General features: G+C 31.4%; 1 pseudogene; it reads right to left on the bottom strand.

Annotated features, from left to right (window-relative positions):
- Positions 1-7,443: 7,443 nt before the first annotated feature.
- Positions 7,444-9,794, bottom strand: LOC100256662 (cytochrome P450 72A397-like; annotated as a pseudogene).
- Between the last annotated feature and the right edge of the window lie 7,535 nt (positions 9,795-17,329).

The following is a 17,329-nucleotide window of genomic DNA, read 5'->3' on the forward strand; positions in this document are numbered from 1 at the left end:
AGTCTTTTCCTATTCTTTGAGGGTTGTTCCAAGATTAAATATGCTCAGTTTCATAATTGAAAGGACTTTTTCATATTGCTAAGAAAAAAACTTGTGAGATTGATTTTTCTATCAAAATTCTTATCTCTAAAGTGGATTCATTTGAGTGGTGAGCTTAATTCTAAGTTCTTATCTTTAAGGTGATGAATTTCTTATCCTTAAAGTGGTGAACTTGTGTTATTAACTTATCATTTTATTTCCTTAAAACGTTATCATTTTGTGTCGAAAAAAGTAGTTACAGGCTCCCTTCAAGTTTCTCATGTATCAACCCGTAATCAACTTGTGGATATACTCAACAAACCATTGCCCAAGTCCTGCTTTACATTCTTTCAGTCCAAGATTGGCATTTTTTTTATGGAAGCCCCATCTTGCAAGGGCATATTAGGAGAGAACCAATCTCACCCACAAATTAAGAGCACTCAATGGTGAAGTATTAAGTTTAGGAGTAACAGATGTATACCTTGTATAGCTGTTGTATCTTTTGGAAAGTCTAATACAAAAGATTAATCTTCAAACTCTAATAAGAGAATTTGAAATTTTGAGTGTGAAAAAAGAAATCGAAATAAATCTCTAATTATTTTTCTAGAGTATTAGCTGTTGTGAGTTTACAATAAAAATACGTCAAAAGTTTGAATGATAGCCATGTGGTAAAAAAATATGTTCAATCTTTAGATTCCAAATAAGTTTAACTATATTGTTGTTGTCATTGAAGAATATAAACATTTAGATTCTATGACCATTGATCAACTCATGAGATCACTACAAGCTCATAAAGAGATTAAAAATAAATAACTAAGAAAAATTACAACTTTTTTAAACAGATTAAACTTATACTAAAGAAGAATGATGAAAACATTAGTGAAAGAAGTCAAAACAATCATGAATATGTCAAAGACATGGTCATAGCCATGGCTAAGACAATAGAGGAAGAGGTAGGTTTAATTTATCAAACAATTAAATAACAAGTCAAAATTCACATTCCTTAGGAGGACATGAAAGATGACACAACTTAAGGCACAATAAAAGAAGAGGATATGATAAATTTCAAATTGAATGTTATAATTATAAAAAATATGGTCATGATGCTTATGAATATAGAAATGCTACAAACAATATGAAAAGACACATCAAAGGAGTTGCCACCTAGGACCAAACTTCCTACTGATCAAGTCTCATATCGAATATCACTTTTGAAGTTACTAGAGCTAAGGAGGTAATTGAAGAAACTATTGGATGCACGCATGATCCAATCTTTAAGGGTTTGTTACGATGCTCCTATCTTATTCCAAATAGATGTGTGTTAACTATTGGGCCTTGAACAAAGTAACGATCAAGAATAAGTATCCAATCTCCTTAGTGGAAGAATTAATTAATAAACTGGCCAAGGCAAAGTTTTTCTCCAAATTGGACTAGTGGTTAAGATACTAGCAAGTAAGGATTGTAGAGGGGGACAAAAAAAAAAAAAAAAGACTACATGTGTAACCCACTATGGGCCATATGAGTTCCTCATGATGCCATTTAGACTAACTAACGCCTCAATAACATTCTACAACCTAATGAATGATTTTCCATACAAGTTCTTAGATGCCTTTGTTGTTGTTTACTTTAATGCATTGTTGTCTATAGCAAGACCTTAGAAGAGCATGTGAATCACTTGAGATTACTATTTCAAAGACTAAGAGCACACGAACTCTACTTGAAGATGGAGAAGTGTGAGTTCACACAAAGTCATATTACCTATCTAAGACATAAGATAGATGAAGGGTTTATCAAGATGGATGTTCAAACCATTAAAGATTGGCATGCTCTAAGCAAGGTGACACTACCTGACTATTATTGAATGTACATAAGGGGCTACTTCAAGATAGTGGCTCCCTTTGCTAACCTTTTAAAGAAGGATATTTGGGATTGGAGTTTTGAATGCTAGAAAGCTTTTGAGAAGTTGAAAGTAGTGATTTGAGTTAAGTTGGTGTTGCAATTACTAGATTTGGATCTCCTATTTGAGACTCAAACAGATGCATTAGCTAGGGCCTTAGGGGGGATCTTGGTGAAGGAAGGGCACCCACTAGCCTTTGAGAGTTGAAAACTTAATGAGTTAGAACAAAGATACTCTACTCACGAGAAAGAGATGACAATGATTATTCATTGCTTATAATAGTGGAAGCATTATCTGTTGGGGAGTATATTTACTATATATGGTCACAGGCAACATAGTTAATACATTTTTCAAGATGCAAATGGAGTTGAGCCATAAGCAAGCTAGGTGGCAAGAATTCTTAGCCAACTTCAAGTCTGAATGGTTGTATTGACCAAGAAGACATACTGTAGTTATAAATGCCTTAAACCAAAAGGAATTGACAGAGTATGTGATCGCTCTATCACATGTAATCTCATATTTTAATGAAAATATCAAACAAGCTACTAAGATTGATTCTACTTATGAGAAGATGAAACAACAAGTCAAAGAGGGGGCTACTAAAAAATATTGGGTAGAAGATGACCTCTTAGTGGCTAAAAGAGGTAGGCTATATGTACCAAGAAGTTGCTTACACAAGGAGTTGCTAAGAGAGACCTATGATGTTGAGTAGCAAAGAGATGACATCAATAGTATTGTCCAACTACTGTTACTAGCTAAAAATAGGAGAGAACATCTAGGCTTATGTTCAATATTGTTTGATATGTCAATTGGGTAAGACAAGCAAGAAGAAAGCTATAAGGTTACTACAACCTCTCCCTATCCAAAAGAGACCTATTTGTGGACTTCATCGGTGGCTTTCCAAAAGTGAACGAATTCAAGTATATCTTCATGATAGTAGATAGACTCTCTAAGTATGTTGCTTTCATACTTACACCACATGCATGTCCCGTAGAAGAGGTTGTTAGGCTATTCCTCAACCATGTGGTCAAGTACTTCAAGTTGCCTAAAGACATAGTCAGTGATTTCGATGCTCAATTCATTGGTGATTCGTGCCAAGATGGTGTACCTTGATTTTGGTCCTCTGATGGGAGTAATCAACAAAATTTATAACCTATTACACCATGTACTAGGATAGCCTTAGCTAGCATAGCATAGTAGCTCTAAGATCGTTCACTGGGATGGGTTTTCACTTCACAATCGATATTAATTCAAAGTTGAATTGGTGTTTCTTCATTTCAAGGTTAACTTTAAAAGAAAACATAAAGATGTTTGAAAAGGTTGGTTTTAAGCTAACAAAAAATAGTAACTAATTTTAATTACAAAGAAAAGTGTTTCTTGGGGTTTCAGATCACTAGGCTCAGGTTCCTTATACAAAAAGGGAGTTCAGGTCACTTGAATCTTTTCCTCACGTTGGGGATTTAACATATAGTTATTTCCCAAACCAGTATGGTATAGATGCTTCTCCTTAATGGGTTCAAACACTAATTCCCTATCACTGAATCATCTTGCAATGGTTCATACCTCTCACCTAGTATTGGCCATTCAAGGTGATCTTTAACCTTGGATTACCCGTCAAAAGCTTGCAAGAGATAAGTAATGGATGTCTCCTTGGAGTCCAAAAGCTTACCAAGTGTTGGCTATTCTAGAAAATCCTACCTTTAAACCACCTCCCAAAGGCTCGCAAGAGATAAACTAGTGTATCTCAATGGACGGAGACCACTTGCCTTACCAAGTGTTGGCCCAAGTGATTTAAAGGCGTTTTAAGTTAACTAAAAACATAGAAACCATTAACGGGTCACACTTTCTCTTCATTAAAAATTGAAACAACAAAAACTTCCAATTTTTGCATTCGGAAACTTACCCGACTTTCTTCACTCCAAGAGACAAAAAGCCTAGGCACTCATATTATGAGGAAACATCCTCAGAGTTTGATTTGCTATAAATAAAAATGACGAGAAAACAAAAATATGAAGGAAAAACAGAGCAAGTGCTCTGTAAAATATATTTCTTACTATCGTCGATTACATATCTGATATATGATATATGATTTACATTGGTTCAAAGATATATATATATATATATATAGAAGATATTTTCTAAGAAATATCCCAATAATATCTTTGACTGATTACAAAGAGAAAATAGAAATTTACAAAATATCTTGAAAAAAATCTAACTTAGTCGGTGGCAAATATCTGAGTTTACACAAGTGGATTTCGCAGCTGCGAAATGGCCTTTGGGTTGCAAAATTTTCGCACAACTTGATGTAGTTGTCTTCAAACGGCCATAACTTCTTCGTTTCAACTCCGATTCGCACACCGTTTGAAGCGTTGGACTTCTAACTTCCCAATATTCGAAAAGAAAAGAAATGGAATCCAGGAAGTACTCGAAATATGTCCAACAGTTGTTGTCCTCTTGAATTTCCTCATGTTAGATTTCTCTCATTTTCCTCCTTGCATTTTTTATTGGCTTTGGCAAAGGACTACAAAGCTCCAAAGCTTGAATTCTCCATGTAAATGAGCTTCCATTTTCTTTGCCATGGATTATATAGAACCCTCCCTTATCTTAGATTGCTTTGGTGATCAAAAAGCTATTTGATTAGAAGTGATTGCAAGGGTCCTTAACATGCCAATTGAGTTAAAAGGTAATAACTACTACTCAGAAGTTGGAGCTTTCTACATTAACAAGAATGGATTTGGGAACATCTAAATAATATGTATAACACTTTTCTCTAGATCTATGAAATGTTTTTGTTTTTTAAATACCAAAGTTTTCAACTATGCTTAGATCTAGAAAGCATAAGATAATGTTACATGCACCCTAATAATCCAAGGCCTAGGAATATAGCGATCTAAGGTTTCCTAACAAAATAACCCAATAAGTAAGAATGATTTATAGGAACTAAAATTTCTTTCAAAAAGAAAAGAAGATTATTGGAGTAAAATAGGTATACAAGAGAGGAAAAAATGCAAAAGAAGTAAAAAAAATACAAAGCAACATTGGCGCAAAGGATTACAAGTAAGAATAATGCACCAACAAGACAAGGGTATTTGCTCTCATTGCTCTTTTAGTAACTATAAGATTAATAATCTCTTTGGTAGTTTAAATTAGTTGAAAATTTTCAAATGAATGTGAAATCCAATTTTTTGAATTGACATTTGGAAGAAGAAGTGTATGTAGAATAAACCATAGTCGGTATACATATATGGGCATGAGAATAAAGTTCCAAAATTGAAAATAACCTTGTATGTAATAAAACAAACACTAAGAGCATGGAATAATTGAATTGACCAATATTTTCACGATAATAATTTTGCTTGATACCTTAATGAACATGCTCTCTACATAAAATTGAAAGAAAAAAGTGATATATTACTTATTTGTTTGGATGTGAATTGTTTGATCTTTATTGGAACTAATCCAATCATGTTTAGTGAGTTCAAAAAAGTAATAGGACAAAAGTTTGAGATGATTGGATTAGTCTCTCTTGGCATAGACTTGAAGCAGATTGAAAAGAGTACTTTTTATTTCTCAAGAAGACCATGCAAAATAATTTTTTAGAAAGTTTAACTTGAATATGTGTAATATGGTAAACACAATAATATAATGCAAAGCTAAATTATCAAAGACATGTAGAAGGAGAAAAAGTGGATTCAACATAACATAAAATCTTAGTTGGAACCATACACTATTTGACTCATACAAGTTCAAACATTCTCTTTGGAGTTGGATTTATCCATCATTATATGGAAGCACTAATGATTATTTACACTAAGACCTCCTAGTGAAATTTTCATTTTTCACTACATCAATGACACATTTGATTATGACTAATATTATTCACCTTTAACAATTTTAGACTTGTTGGAGATAATGATAGTAATTAAGGTGGAGACTTGGATGATACAAAGAGAACCAATAGCTTTATATTCCTCATGGGAGAGATACCATGTTCACTTGGACTTCAAAGAAGCAACCTATTGTGAAACTTTCAACCTATGAAGTGGAATTTCTGAAAATGTTTACAAAATCTCATAATCAAATTGTGAAAATGTTTACAAAGAGTCTCAAGTTTAATGATTTTAGAATGCATGAGTGAAAATGTTGACAAAGTTTAAAATTTTTAGAAAACTAAGGATGTTATTTTTACTAACCAAGTTGAAGGGAGGATGTTAGTTAAACTGGATTTAGGAAGTTTCTAAAAATTAGAATTTGAGTTAGATTCTAAAATGCTTGATTTAGTTTGTATATTTGTTATTACAAGATTTTATATTTTACCATTATGAGTATCTATTTTTTTTTAGGTGTTAATACCTATAAATAAGATGTTATGTAATAGTTGAACAAGAGTGGTGGAAGACAATAAATTTTTTCTTAATCATCTCAATTATTTAAATATCTCCCTTTACACATGTAATTACTTGTGTATTTTTTTTCAACCATATTACTGCAACATATGTGAATCTGTTGGTTGGTCTATGAAAATTTATATCAGTTGTTCAACCTTTTAAATTTATATGTAACGGTATTTAGATCACAGGATCTTTCCCTAAGCCCGCATTTTTCTAAATATATAATTAAAATTGTTGTGTTTGCAATTTTAACGAAATCTAGCGTTGGATACTTAACTACATCCCACAAAACGACAAAAAAAATGGTGGCGATTTCATGGAGGCTAACCATTCACTTGCCTTTAGCCAAGTCGTGTTTCAACAGTAAAGTAATTATCTCAATCAAAACACAAAATTTAGTTTTCTAAACAATTATTGTTCTTGGAAAACATGCAAGGAACTTAAGCAACTTAAGTGCCAACATCTGCTCTCTCTCTCTCCAGCATGCAATCGTAAGTGGTAGGCACCTCTTTTATGCTTTAAATTAATTGAATACTTGATCTTATTCCGTCATTCTTTTGGGTCTAACCCAAAAATACATTTACCATGCCTTCTTTTCATGTCCTCAACTTACTCAAAAGCTCATAAGTCCCATTGGATATGATGTACTAAGTTTCAGATTTTTGAAGTAAAATTATCAACATTGTCTAGCATATATAGTAATAGGTTATACTCTTTTCAACAATTTAAATTGTTTTTGTTAATAGATTATATGGATGTTTTAACACTCAAAGAAATTGAAATGAAGCCAAATATGCAAAAAAAAAAAAAAAAAAATGGTTGTGACCAATAGTTATATTTATTCTCTTTAATTTCTATTAATACTCAAATTTTTAGGGATAGAGCATCAACAATCCTTGTGATGAGTTAATAATGTTGAGAAAAGTCAATGACTACACAATGTAGATTAAAACCAAATATGTCATCAAAGAAGACATCAATAATAACCCCACACAATGATATGTTGTATAATTCATTACTTGTATCAAACACAAATTTCCTTCAATGTGTGTATATGAATAAAAGAGACTTCTTAGTTTATATTTGACATACATGCTATATAGGCCATGCTAATAGCAATTGATAACAAGAATCTCAACACTGAAGTCCATGTAGAATCAGGTGTGCACCATATTGGGGTTACATAGTTAGGATATTGAAAGAAGCATGAGTATAGGATGGTGAAAGTTCAAATGAGAAGTGTTATAAGATCATTGCCAAAGCTATTTTTGCCTCCATCATTGCAAAATTTTGTCCAATGCATACCCGAGGACCCCAACCAAATGGGAAAAATGAAACTTGGTTTTTTGTTACCTTTAAAACTCCTTCTACAAACCTCTTTGGATTAAACTCCTTTGCATCATCCCCCCAAATTTCATGATCATGGTGAACTAGGATGGTGGGCAACACGACCTGCAATCCAGTTGGAAAACACATGTCTCCCACTTGAGTGTCCTTATAAACAACTCTAGGAAGCATTGCTATTGGTGGGTATAACCTAAGAACCTCATGAAAAATCATGGTGACCTGTGGTAGAGAAACTTTAGAAGTTGTTGCAAGAGAATTCTTACTAAAATACATTCTAAATCATTATGAAGGACACTGAAGAAGAAAGCAATTTCTTAAAATAGTGATGCAGAAGAGAAAATGTTCTAAATCATGCATGACAAAATATCAAGTATGCAAAGGACATTGCATATCCCATGGATATAATAACTTAAGAACCTCATGAAAAATCATCATAATCTAGCAGAGAAATTTGAAATCATGGCATGAGAACCCGTTCCTAAGCTACTAAGTGAAAGCAAATGTTTAGTATAAGATATAAAAACTTAAGAGAAATGTGTTTTCAATTTTACTTCAATTATGGGGAAAAAAACCAGAGTACTATACGATTTTAGTGAGAATCACTAAACTGAAGATTGGACTAAGTACTCACAATTTTTAGGTGATTTAATCCATCAGCTTCCCATTTTTTATTCCCAAAAACCTGTAAAACCTCTTCTCTTGCACGAGCTTGCTAGTTTGGATGCTCGCTTAGCAGGACCATTGTCCATACAAGCAAAACTGAGGTTGTCTTTTGGCCAGCAAGATAGAATAGTTTACACTCTTCAATGACATCCTTGACACTGATTCTAATCTTCTTGTTATTTTGATGTTCTTGAATTTCTCTAAAATTGGATTCCATTAGCATACCTAATAAGTCACTATTAGTAGTTTCGCCAACCTTCATTGCCTTCTCTCTTTTGTTAACGATACCCCTCAACAATGCATATACTTCTTTGCTTATTTGCTTCATCTTCCTGTTCGTCTTTGTGGGTAAAAACCTGTGCGCATGTTAGTAATTCTAGTAAATAAAACATCACATGAAACACACAGACATTAATTCTTATTTTCATCCATGCCTTCTACTTCTCCATTAATTTTTTGAAGCTTGTATAAGGCTTCAAAGGTAGAAACTATCAAGACAATAACTAATAGTTTCATCTACACATGTGTTGCAGTGGTATCTCATCATCTTGATACAATATCCTGTGAACATAAGATTGAGGATACTAAACATCAATTAGTGAAACATACTACTTTCTAAGTGTTATACAAAAGAAGTAATTGACTAAAAGGGGATGAAATGATCTCAAAGTTGTAAATCTAACATCTCTTATGCTTGACCTTGAAAAGTAATCCATTTTGAACATAAATTCCCTTCGAACATAAATTCCCTTCAACCTTGTTAACCAAACACACACTTGAGCATTGTGAAACTTTCAACCTATGAAGCGAAATTTGTGTTGGCATCATTTGTAGGTCATGAAATTTGTTCAAGAAACTTAATTTACCACACAAGAGACTGATAAAGATCTATATGGATATAAAATCAACAATTACCTTATGAGAAAAATCTAGTTCTCCATGATGGTGTTGAGTTTTGAATTTTGCCTTAGTATCTGCTGGAATTTGAATTTTGAAGTTAAATTTTACAGCTGGAGTCTTGCACAAAATCTGCAACATCCAAATATTTTCTTGTTTTTATTTGGTCAAGATTTGGTTTCTATTTTATAGGAAGTAGTTGTTCATCATCTAGTAGCTTGATTTTATGCTATTCTAATGTTATTTCAGTTACAAGCTCATGTATAAATTCAGCACTCTTCATCAATAAAATGTGTGTTCCAACAGTCTAAAAATATATATTCTGCATAAGTGTTTTAATTTAAGATCAACAGATGGAAGCCAACAATGCATTCCCTTACAATTCAAAGTATATTCAATTGAGCACCTTTCCTATGATTCAAAGGTTGCATGCCCCCTCAACAATTGAACCCAACAAGAGCACTCAAGTTGTGCATGTCTGTAACATCTTAATTGCACTTTTCCCTACCACTATAGTAGCATATCCCTTGGGTCACTCACCATGCACTGTCACTCCCCAAAACCCACTCCAAGGGCATGACGATCTTTTCACGCCTCAACCCCAAGGGGTCAAAGTGGAAATGACACAAACATTCATGTTGTAATTGAAAATTTACCAATTACCAAATTCCTATTCAAGGTAGTAGGATAAAATTCTAAAATCTCCAAGTATCAACTTTAAAAAAAACTAATACATCAACCAATGTGTTATTGTCCAAATAACTTCAAACTCAAAATAATTCAAACTAGAATTAAGTTTTAACATTTAAACAATGTCCAAAATAAAGAGAGTTTAAACAAATATCCTAATAAATCAAAATTTCCTTCCTAACGGTCACTCCTCGCCCGAATTGAGGTTGATTGAAAGATTATCAACAAAGGGGGGTGAGCTCAAAGCCCAATAAGGAACATTAATACAATTTCATGGATCAAACATTTTCAATTATGCTTGCAAATAGAAGATATAACATATACTTATTTTCACAAAAACTTTTGAGTTCAAAATGCTAATACATTCAAACTTTTCAACAAAACTTTCTCATATCCATTTCAAAACAATTTCTCATCAAACCAAATCGAATACATTCAAAATATCTTTACTCCGGTTATCATATGTCAAATGGTACCCAATTAGGAGGGACTTCACAATTGAGTAACTAGTTTCAAATTTGTTCCATTTAAGGTGAACAAACCCAAATGTCAACAATCATAACCCATTGACTAAGGCCATAAAGTCAACTATTATAACCGGTTGACTCGAGCCATAAGGTCAATTATTATAACCCGTTGACTAAGATCATATAATATCAACTATTATAACCCGTTGACTAGGTAGGCCCGAAAATGTCAACTATTATAACCCGTTGACTAGGGCCATATAATCTAGAGTCAAATACTTTATTTCATTAATTCAAACTTATAAAACAAAACATCGTATCTCCTCAATTTTTCATTTTTCATAAACAAAGAAAATACTCAAATATACTTTCCATACAAAACATATATTTGATCCATGCTTAAATATAAAAATAATATTTTTACACATTTCAAAATACAATATAAAAAGAAAATTATTTTCTTTTACAAAAATCTTGAAGTATTTAACTTTGAAGGAATTCCTCCTCACTCAACATAATATCATACACAATATTGATTATTGATTATTTATCTAAATGTATAAATTTGACAATCCTAAAAATATTTTATTTAGTATTAGGGATCCTAATTAATTTCTTATGTTAATATTATTTGCCATCCAATATTATTTTCAACTTCCTAAACAATAATTTATTTCTCTTTTCTAACTTATCTAAATTAAATATTTTAAGAATATTTATTTGCATTAAACTATTATTACTATTATTTAAATCTCCTATTGAAACTTAACAAATACCCCATGCTATTCTATTTTTGTTCCCAACAACTCCACACCAACCTCATTCATTATTATTATTATTATTAATTTCAATACCCATCAACACCTTAATCTATTTCTCTTCCAAGCCATCAACATCCTTTTCTTTCTCATTGTTTACCAAAATACTATTTACTTCCTTTCCTAGGTCAACGTGTTGGCCATTTCTTTGTTTTTTTTTTTCTTTCAACATGCCAAATCCTTCCTACTTACACACATCTTTCATCAAATTTTTTTTCTCCTCTCTAAAGTCAAAACTTTTAACCTCCATACTCACAAATTTTATATAATTTTCACATCCAAAACTATATATATATATATATATATATATATATATATATATATATATATATTTGTCTAGATCTATTCGTTTGAGTAATCAAAATTTGTCGATCTCCATTAATAAATCAAACCATGTTCATAAATTTTTAACATTTTTTTATCTAGAAATTAATTAAACGAACTCTAATCAAAATCGAGATATTCCAAATAATATCTAAAGTGTTCAAAACTAATTAATGAATATAAAATATTAATTTAAAGATTAAAAATCTTACTTGAAAAATTGATCTTCAAACCCTGAACCTCCAAATCTTCAATTGTATGCTCTCTAATCTTTATGATCTCTGTGTAAAAGGGTTTTCTGAATAGAGAGGATGGGAAAAATCTAATTTTTACCTAAGGGTTTTAAATACCAAAAGACTTTTTTACCCTTATTAAATTACTTAATTAATTATTAATTTCTAAATTATGATTTTACCCCTAAATTGGGTTTGGGGCATTACATGCACACTATTCCCACTCTTGCAAAGGTTGAGCTCTTGAGAAAACTTATTACAATTATTTGGATAGGATTTTTTAGGTAGTTTCCTATTTCTTTCTATATATTTGCCTTATTTTTGTAGGTTTCCTACAATTATATATATATAGGATATTTTCTCTTCTTTTCTCTATGAACGAATATATGACTAGGTAAAATTAAGCTATAGGTTTCTTAATGGTATCAAAGCCAACTTCTTATTACTAGGAATAATGGTTAAAATAGCAATGATAGGTGCTTCCAATTATGATAACAACTTGAAGGAGGCAGAAAGAAAACCTATCCCTCGTTAGAATTTTGTGACCAATGGTCATGGCACTCTTCTTAGCTAATTACCTCTCACAAATTAACTTAATGGAGAAAATTATCTTTAATGGTCTCAATTTGTCAAACCTTTCATTTGTGGGCATGGACAAATTGAATATTTTATTAGAGCAACATCAATACCACAAGGAACAATTCTCATCGAGACATGGGAAGTAGAGAAGGCCATGATTATGTCATGGCCGATCAACTCAATGGAACTCAAGATTAGGAAGACAAACATGTTCATGCCCATAACTAGAGAGATTTAAGAGGTTACAAAGGAAAACTATTACAACTTGATAACTTGCCTAGGTCCACAAGATAGTCATACAAATAAAATACCAACCAAGGTAATATGAATGTAATTCGGTACTATAATACACTCAAACCCCTTTGGTAAGAACTTAATTTGTTCTATGATTATGAATAACATTGTGCACAAGATAGTGAAATGTTCTAAAAGATGATTGAGAAAGATCGAGAATTTGCATTCCTAGTGGGGTTTAAATAATAAATTAGATGAGGTTTAAAGTAGAATTCTTAGTTGTGAATAATTCTAGCAAAATCTGATACCTCTTTACTTAACACTACCCTAGCTATAAAAAACAGTAAGCTTCACATTTCGACCAATGATCCAAAATTCAAAAGGATCCACAGAAGGCCCTAGTGTGACCATCATCTCCTCTAAATGCTTCTAGAATTCAAAATATCCATTGACAAGTGATTAACCATCATCTTTTCCAAATGCATCCTTAGATGTCATATACCCAACGGTGTTCAAATTCGTAAGATATGACTAAGTCTAGATATTAAGAAGAAGGTATATCATCCTCTACCATTAGAAAGAAGAAGATATATTATCCTCTACTAGTGAAAGCACATATGCCATCATCTCAACAAATCAAGCATGCGTGAAAATCTGTCTTCTTAGTCTTTTAATTGCGGTCAAGAAAATATTAAGGAAGTACTTAATTTGAAGCATCTCTTCATCATCTATAGTGGTTGTAGTTGCCAATCCAATAATTGTACTCCTTTGAAAGTGGTACAAATTATTCTTCCTTATTCCTTGCATCACCACAAGTTTACTTGGCATAACTTTCAAAATCCCATCTTTTATAGTGACAATATTGAACCCTATGGGTTCTAATTCTCCCATTGAGATGAGACACTTATTCATACTAGGAACATACCAAACATCATTCAAAATTTTAGTTAATTCATCATGAGTCTTCAAATGGATGGTATCTATTATAGTTATCTCACAAGCATTATCATTCCCCATGTAAACAACTCTATCTTATAGTTCTTCAAAGCAATAAAACCACTCCTTTTACAGGAATGCATGTGAAGGTGGACCCAATATCCAAAATCCATTCATCTAAGTTATAAAACAAGTATAAGCAAACCAAAGCAAAGTTTAACCCATCTTCTCCAAACTTAGCCACACAAGCATCAAATACTATCTCTTCTTTATTCTTCTTCTGTAGCTTAGGACAATCATTATTCTGACACTACCAAAATTAAGCATGGTTGATCCATTTATATTTACTTTTGCGATAGATTTAAGCTGACGCAAATTTCTAACACACCTATTCCACTGCAAATTGAATTATCCGTCGCTTATATGTAACTATTTACCAATGGTAATTGCAATAACAAATACCTGTTAGCAAAAATATTATTGCAAGGGATTTAAACTATTGCAAATGTTCAACTAATATACTTTGTCACAAAAGCAATTTACCTGTTTTTTTTTTTTTTTATTTTAAAAAAAGTGAAATTTCATAAATAATTTTTTTAATGAAAATTACTACTCACTAAAATAGTTTTATTATAGTGGATAATAATACCACACATAATTTGTTCCAAAAATAATTGTTGTCTTATGAATATAAAATCTTTTCACCATAGTTGTATGATAAATACGATCTAGCTAGTGACAAAACAATTTTATGATTATTTTTTTAGGTTCATACAATATTTACATTTTTTTTAATCATAATAGTTTTAACATTTTAATATTTTTTAACTACTTTTTATTGTCCATTTTAGAAAGAAATAAATTAAAAATTATTGATATATATATATATATATATATATGTTTGTATGTATGTGTGTATGTATGTATGTATGCATGTATGTATATATGTATGATATAATTTATGATATCGAATAATAATATTTAAAATTTTAAAATACATTTTATAGAGATTTATCTAATTTGAATGTATTCAATAACATAAAAAAAAAATGATAGTACATGTATAAGTATTTTTATTTTAAAATGTTGATAATTTTATTTATAAATTTAAATTTATTCTATATTTAATTATTATACAAAATACACAAGAATCATAATTAATTAATTTATAATAATTTATATATATATATATTAATTCATGCATGTATAATTTATATATGATATGTATTTATATATAGATAATATTTATAACATAAATGCATAAGGATACAATATTTACATTTATGAATCTTATATGCATTCTTTATATTGCACATAACAAAGTTGATTTGGTGGCACAGTTGCTTCCTTTCAAACTTGAGGTCAAGAGTTCAGTCTCGAGAAACAGCATCCAAGCCAATATCCAAAACTAGCAAGGAGAGGAGTGTTCAAGATGCTCCATGTGAATGTAATGAAATCGAAATTTCATGACAACCTAAAATCTTTTATTATTTACATTTCTCAACCAACTTAATCCATCGGTAATAGTGATGGTAAAAATCTATTGGATAGTTTTTCACTAAATATTTTTTATTGGCAGTGGAAAATTCCCATCGATAGACTTTTTGCCTACACTCCTTTCCTTGACTACCATGCAACGGGATTATCGGTTGGTAAATGTTTATTTAGACCATGTATATCAGTTGAGAAAAGTCAAATTTCTTGTAGTGTGATGACCCTTGTCATGAAAAAGGACACATTCATCTTTTGCAAGTATACATTTAAATTAAGAACTGTCTCATTTTCTAGGTTTTCAACTTTGAGATTAGGCATTAACTGTTAAAGCTTCCAATGATATATCTCTATGATTGTTTTGGTCCTTCTTCCTTTATTCAGAGCTTAGCAAAGTGGAACGCACAACATCAAAAGTAATCTTATCCTTACCATAAAGTAAAGTGATGGTAAGATTTTCTTACACATCAAGAAGCAAATTCAATAACAATAAGGCCTTATTCTCATCTTCAATGATCTAATCTAAATTCAAAAAATTTGCTTTGATTCTATCAAATTCATGCATATGATCATTCATAGACATATCTAGTTGATACTAGAAGCAAATAAGTTTTTTCTTCAAATATAGTTGATTTTCTAGACCTTTTTTCATTTACTTGTCCTCCAATGTCTTCCATAAATGTTTTTGTGGATATCTCTTTCATAATGGAATAATTTTAAGCATTAACAAGAAATAAGTGGATGGAACTATAAAATTGACAATTGATCCCTTACTCATTCTTTGTCATTCATGTTTTCAGGTTTTTCTTCCAAAACAATATCCAATTCTTATTGACATATCTAATTAATGCCTCTTACTACCACATTCCAAAAGTACTAGTCCTATCAAATTTCACATTAGTAACCAGAGTTTTAACTAACGAAGTTTTTACCTTTTCTTTTAACTAGTGAAATAACAAATAACCTTGAACTATCTTTGAAACCAACCTTGGATAGAACTAAGGCTCCTATACCATTTTTTTTTTGTGCTTTAACCTAATCCCACAAGACTTCCAAAAGTACCAAATAAAATACAAACTAAACTAGTCCATAATATAAAGATAAATAGCAAGAGAAATAAAAATAAAAGAGGGTACACAATATTTATGAGGTTTAGTAAGGATGTCTTACCTATATCATCGGACAATGATGATCAATCCACTAATCTTCAAATCAAAATTACAAAATCAAGTTGGGAAAGCTTATCTCACAAAGTGGATGCAACTACAAAGATTGACTGAAGCTACTCTAACAACTTTGCTAAAGTCATTCTCACACTACTATAATGAAAGGACTTAGACTCATTTATAGAACCTAAATAAGTCCCCAAGCCTTGACAAAACTAATTCATAATTCCTATGGGACAAGGACTCCTAACATATAACAAATTATGAAATCATAATCCTTATAGGACAAGGATCCCTAAAATATATTAAACTCTTAATTGAGCTAAAAGCCAATACCTAATATAGAACCCACACCATATTTGCCATAACTCTACTAAGTAGCTGGTTGTTAAGCAGAATTATCACTTTCAAAAGTTAAATAAGCATTTCTTTTTCCTTCCCTTTTCATTTTTCTTATCATCCAAACAACAACAATAAAAAATTTAGTGTAACTTTTTGCTTTGATACTTGTTCTCTCAACTTGCTTGCTTGTGAATGACCTCCATAATCAAATTAAATGGAGAAATAATGTGGAGTTCCAAGATATAGGTAGAAAAGAGTGGACAAAACCCTAGATCTACAAAATAGCTAGCAATTTTGTCTCTAGATCTCTCATTGTTGTGGTAATGGCCATTGAAGATGTCATCACTGAGAAGATCACAAAGTGAAGAAGGCATGATTGAGGGTTGGTAGAGTAGAGAGTTAAGGTAGAAAATAGCAAAGATAGGATTTTGACGTTTTTAGAATTTGTACATAAAAAATAAATACAATCCAAAAATCACTTTGAGAACATGATTTTACCTAACCATGCCAAACACATTTTTTGTTATGTGGAAGTGATAGAAGCGAGATCATGCTAGGGTTTTAGAGCCAAAGAGGATCGGTTGGCAATGGTGGTGTAGACCCTCCATTTTGTCCCCCTAGCACACGCCCTATTAGGTGATCTTTTAGTATGCTATAGTAGTTCCTGGGTAGCCCACGTTACTCGTACAACTAACCTTTTTGAGTCACCTCGAAGACTCTGGTCAAGGGATTTATCCGACCCCTTATTGTGGCCTAGGATTTTCCTTTCTTTTTTGGACAACTCATTTAGATACACTTTTAGGATAACATATCTAGGCACACTCGACCCATTT

Source organism: Vitis vinifera, chromosome 19 (genome assembly GCF_030704535.1).
Source record: "Vitis vinifera cultivar Pinot Noir 40024 chromosome 19, ASM3070453v1".
Taxonomy (NCBI): domain Eukaryota; kingdom Viridiplantae; phylum Streptophyta; class Magnoliopsida; order Vitales; family Vitaceae; genus Vitis; species Vitis vinifera.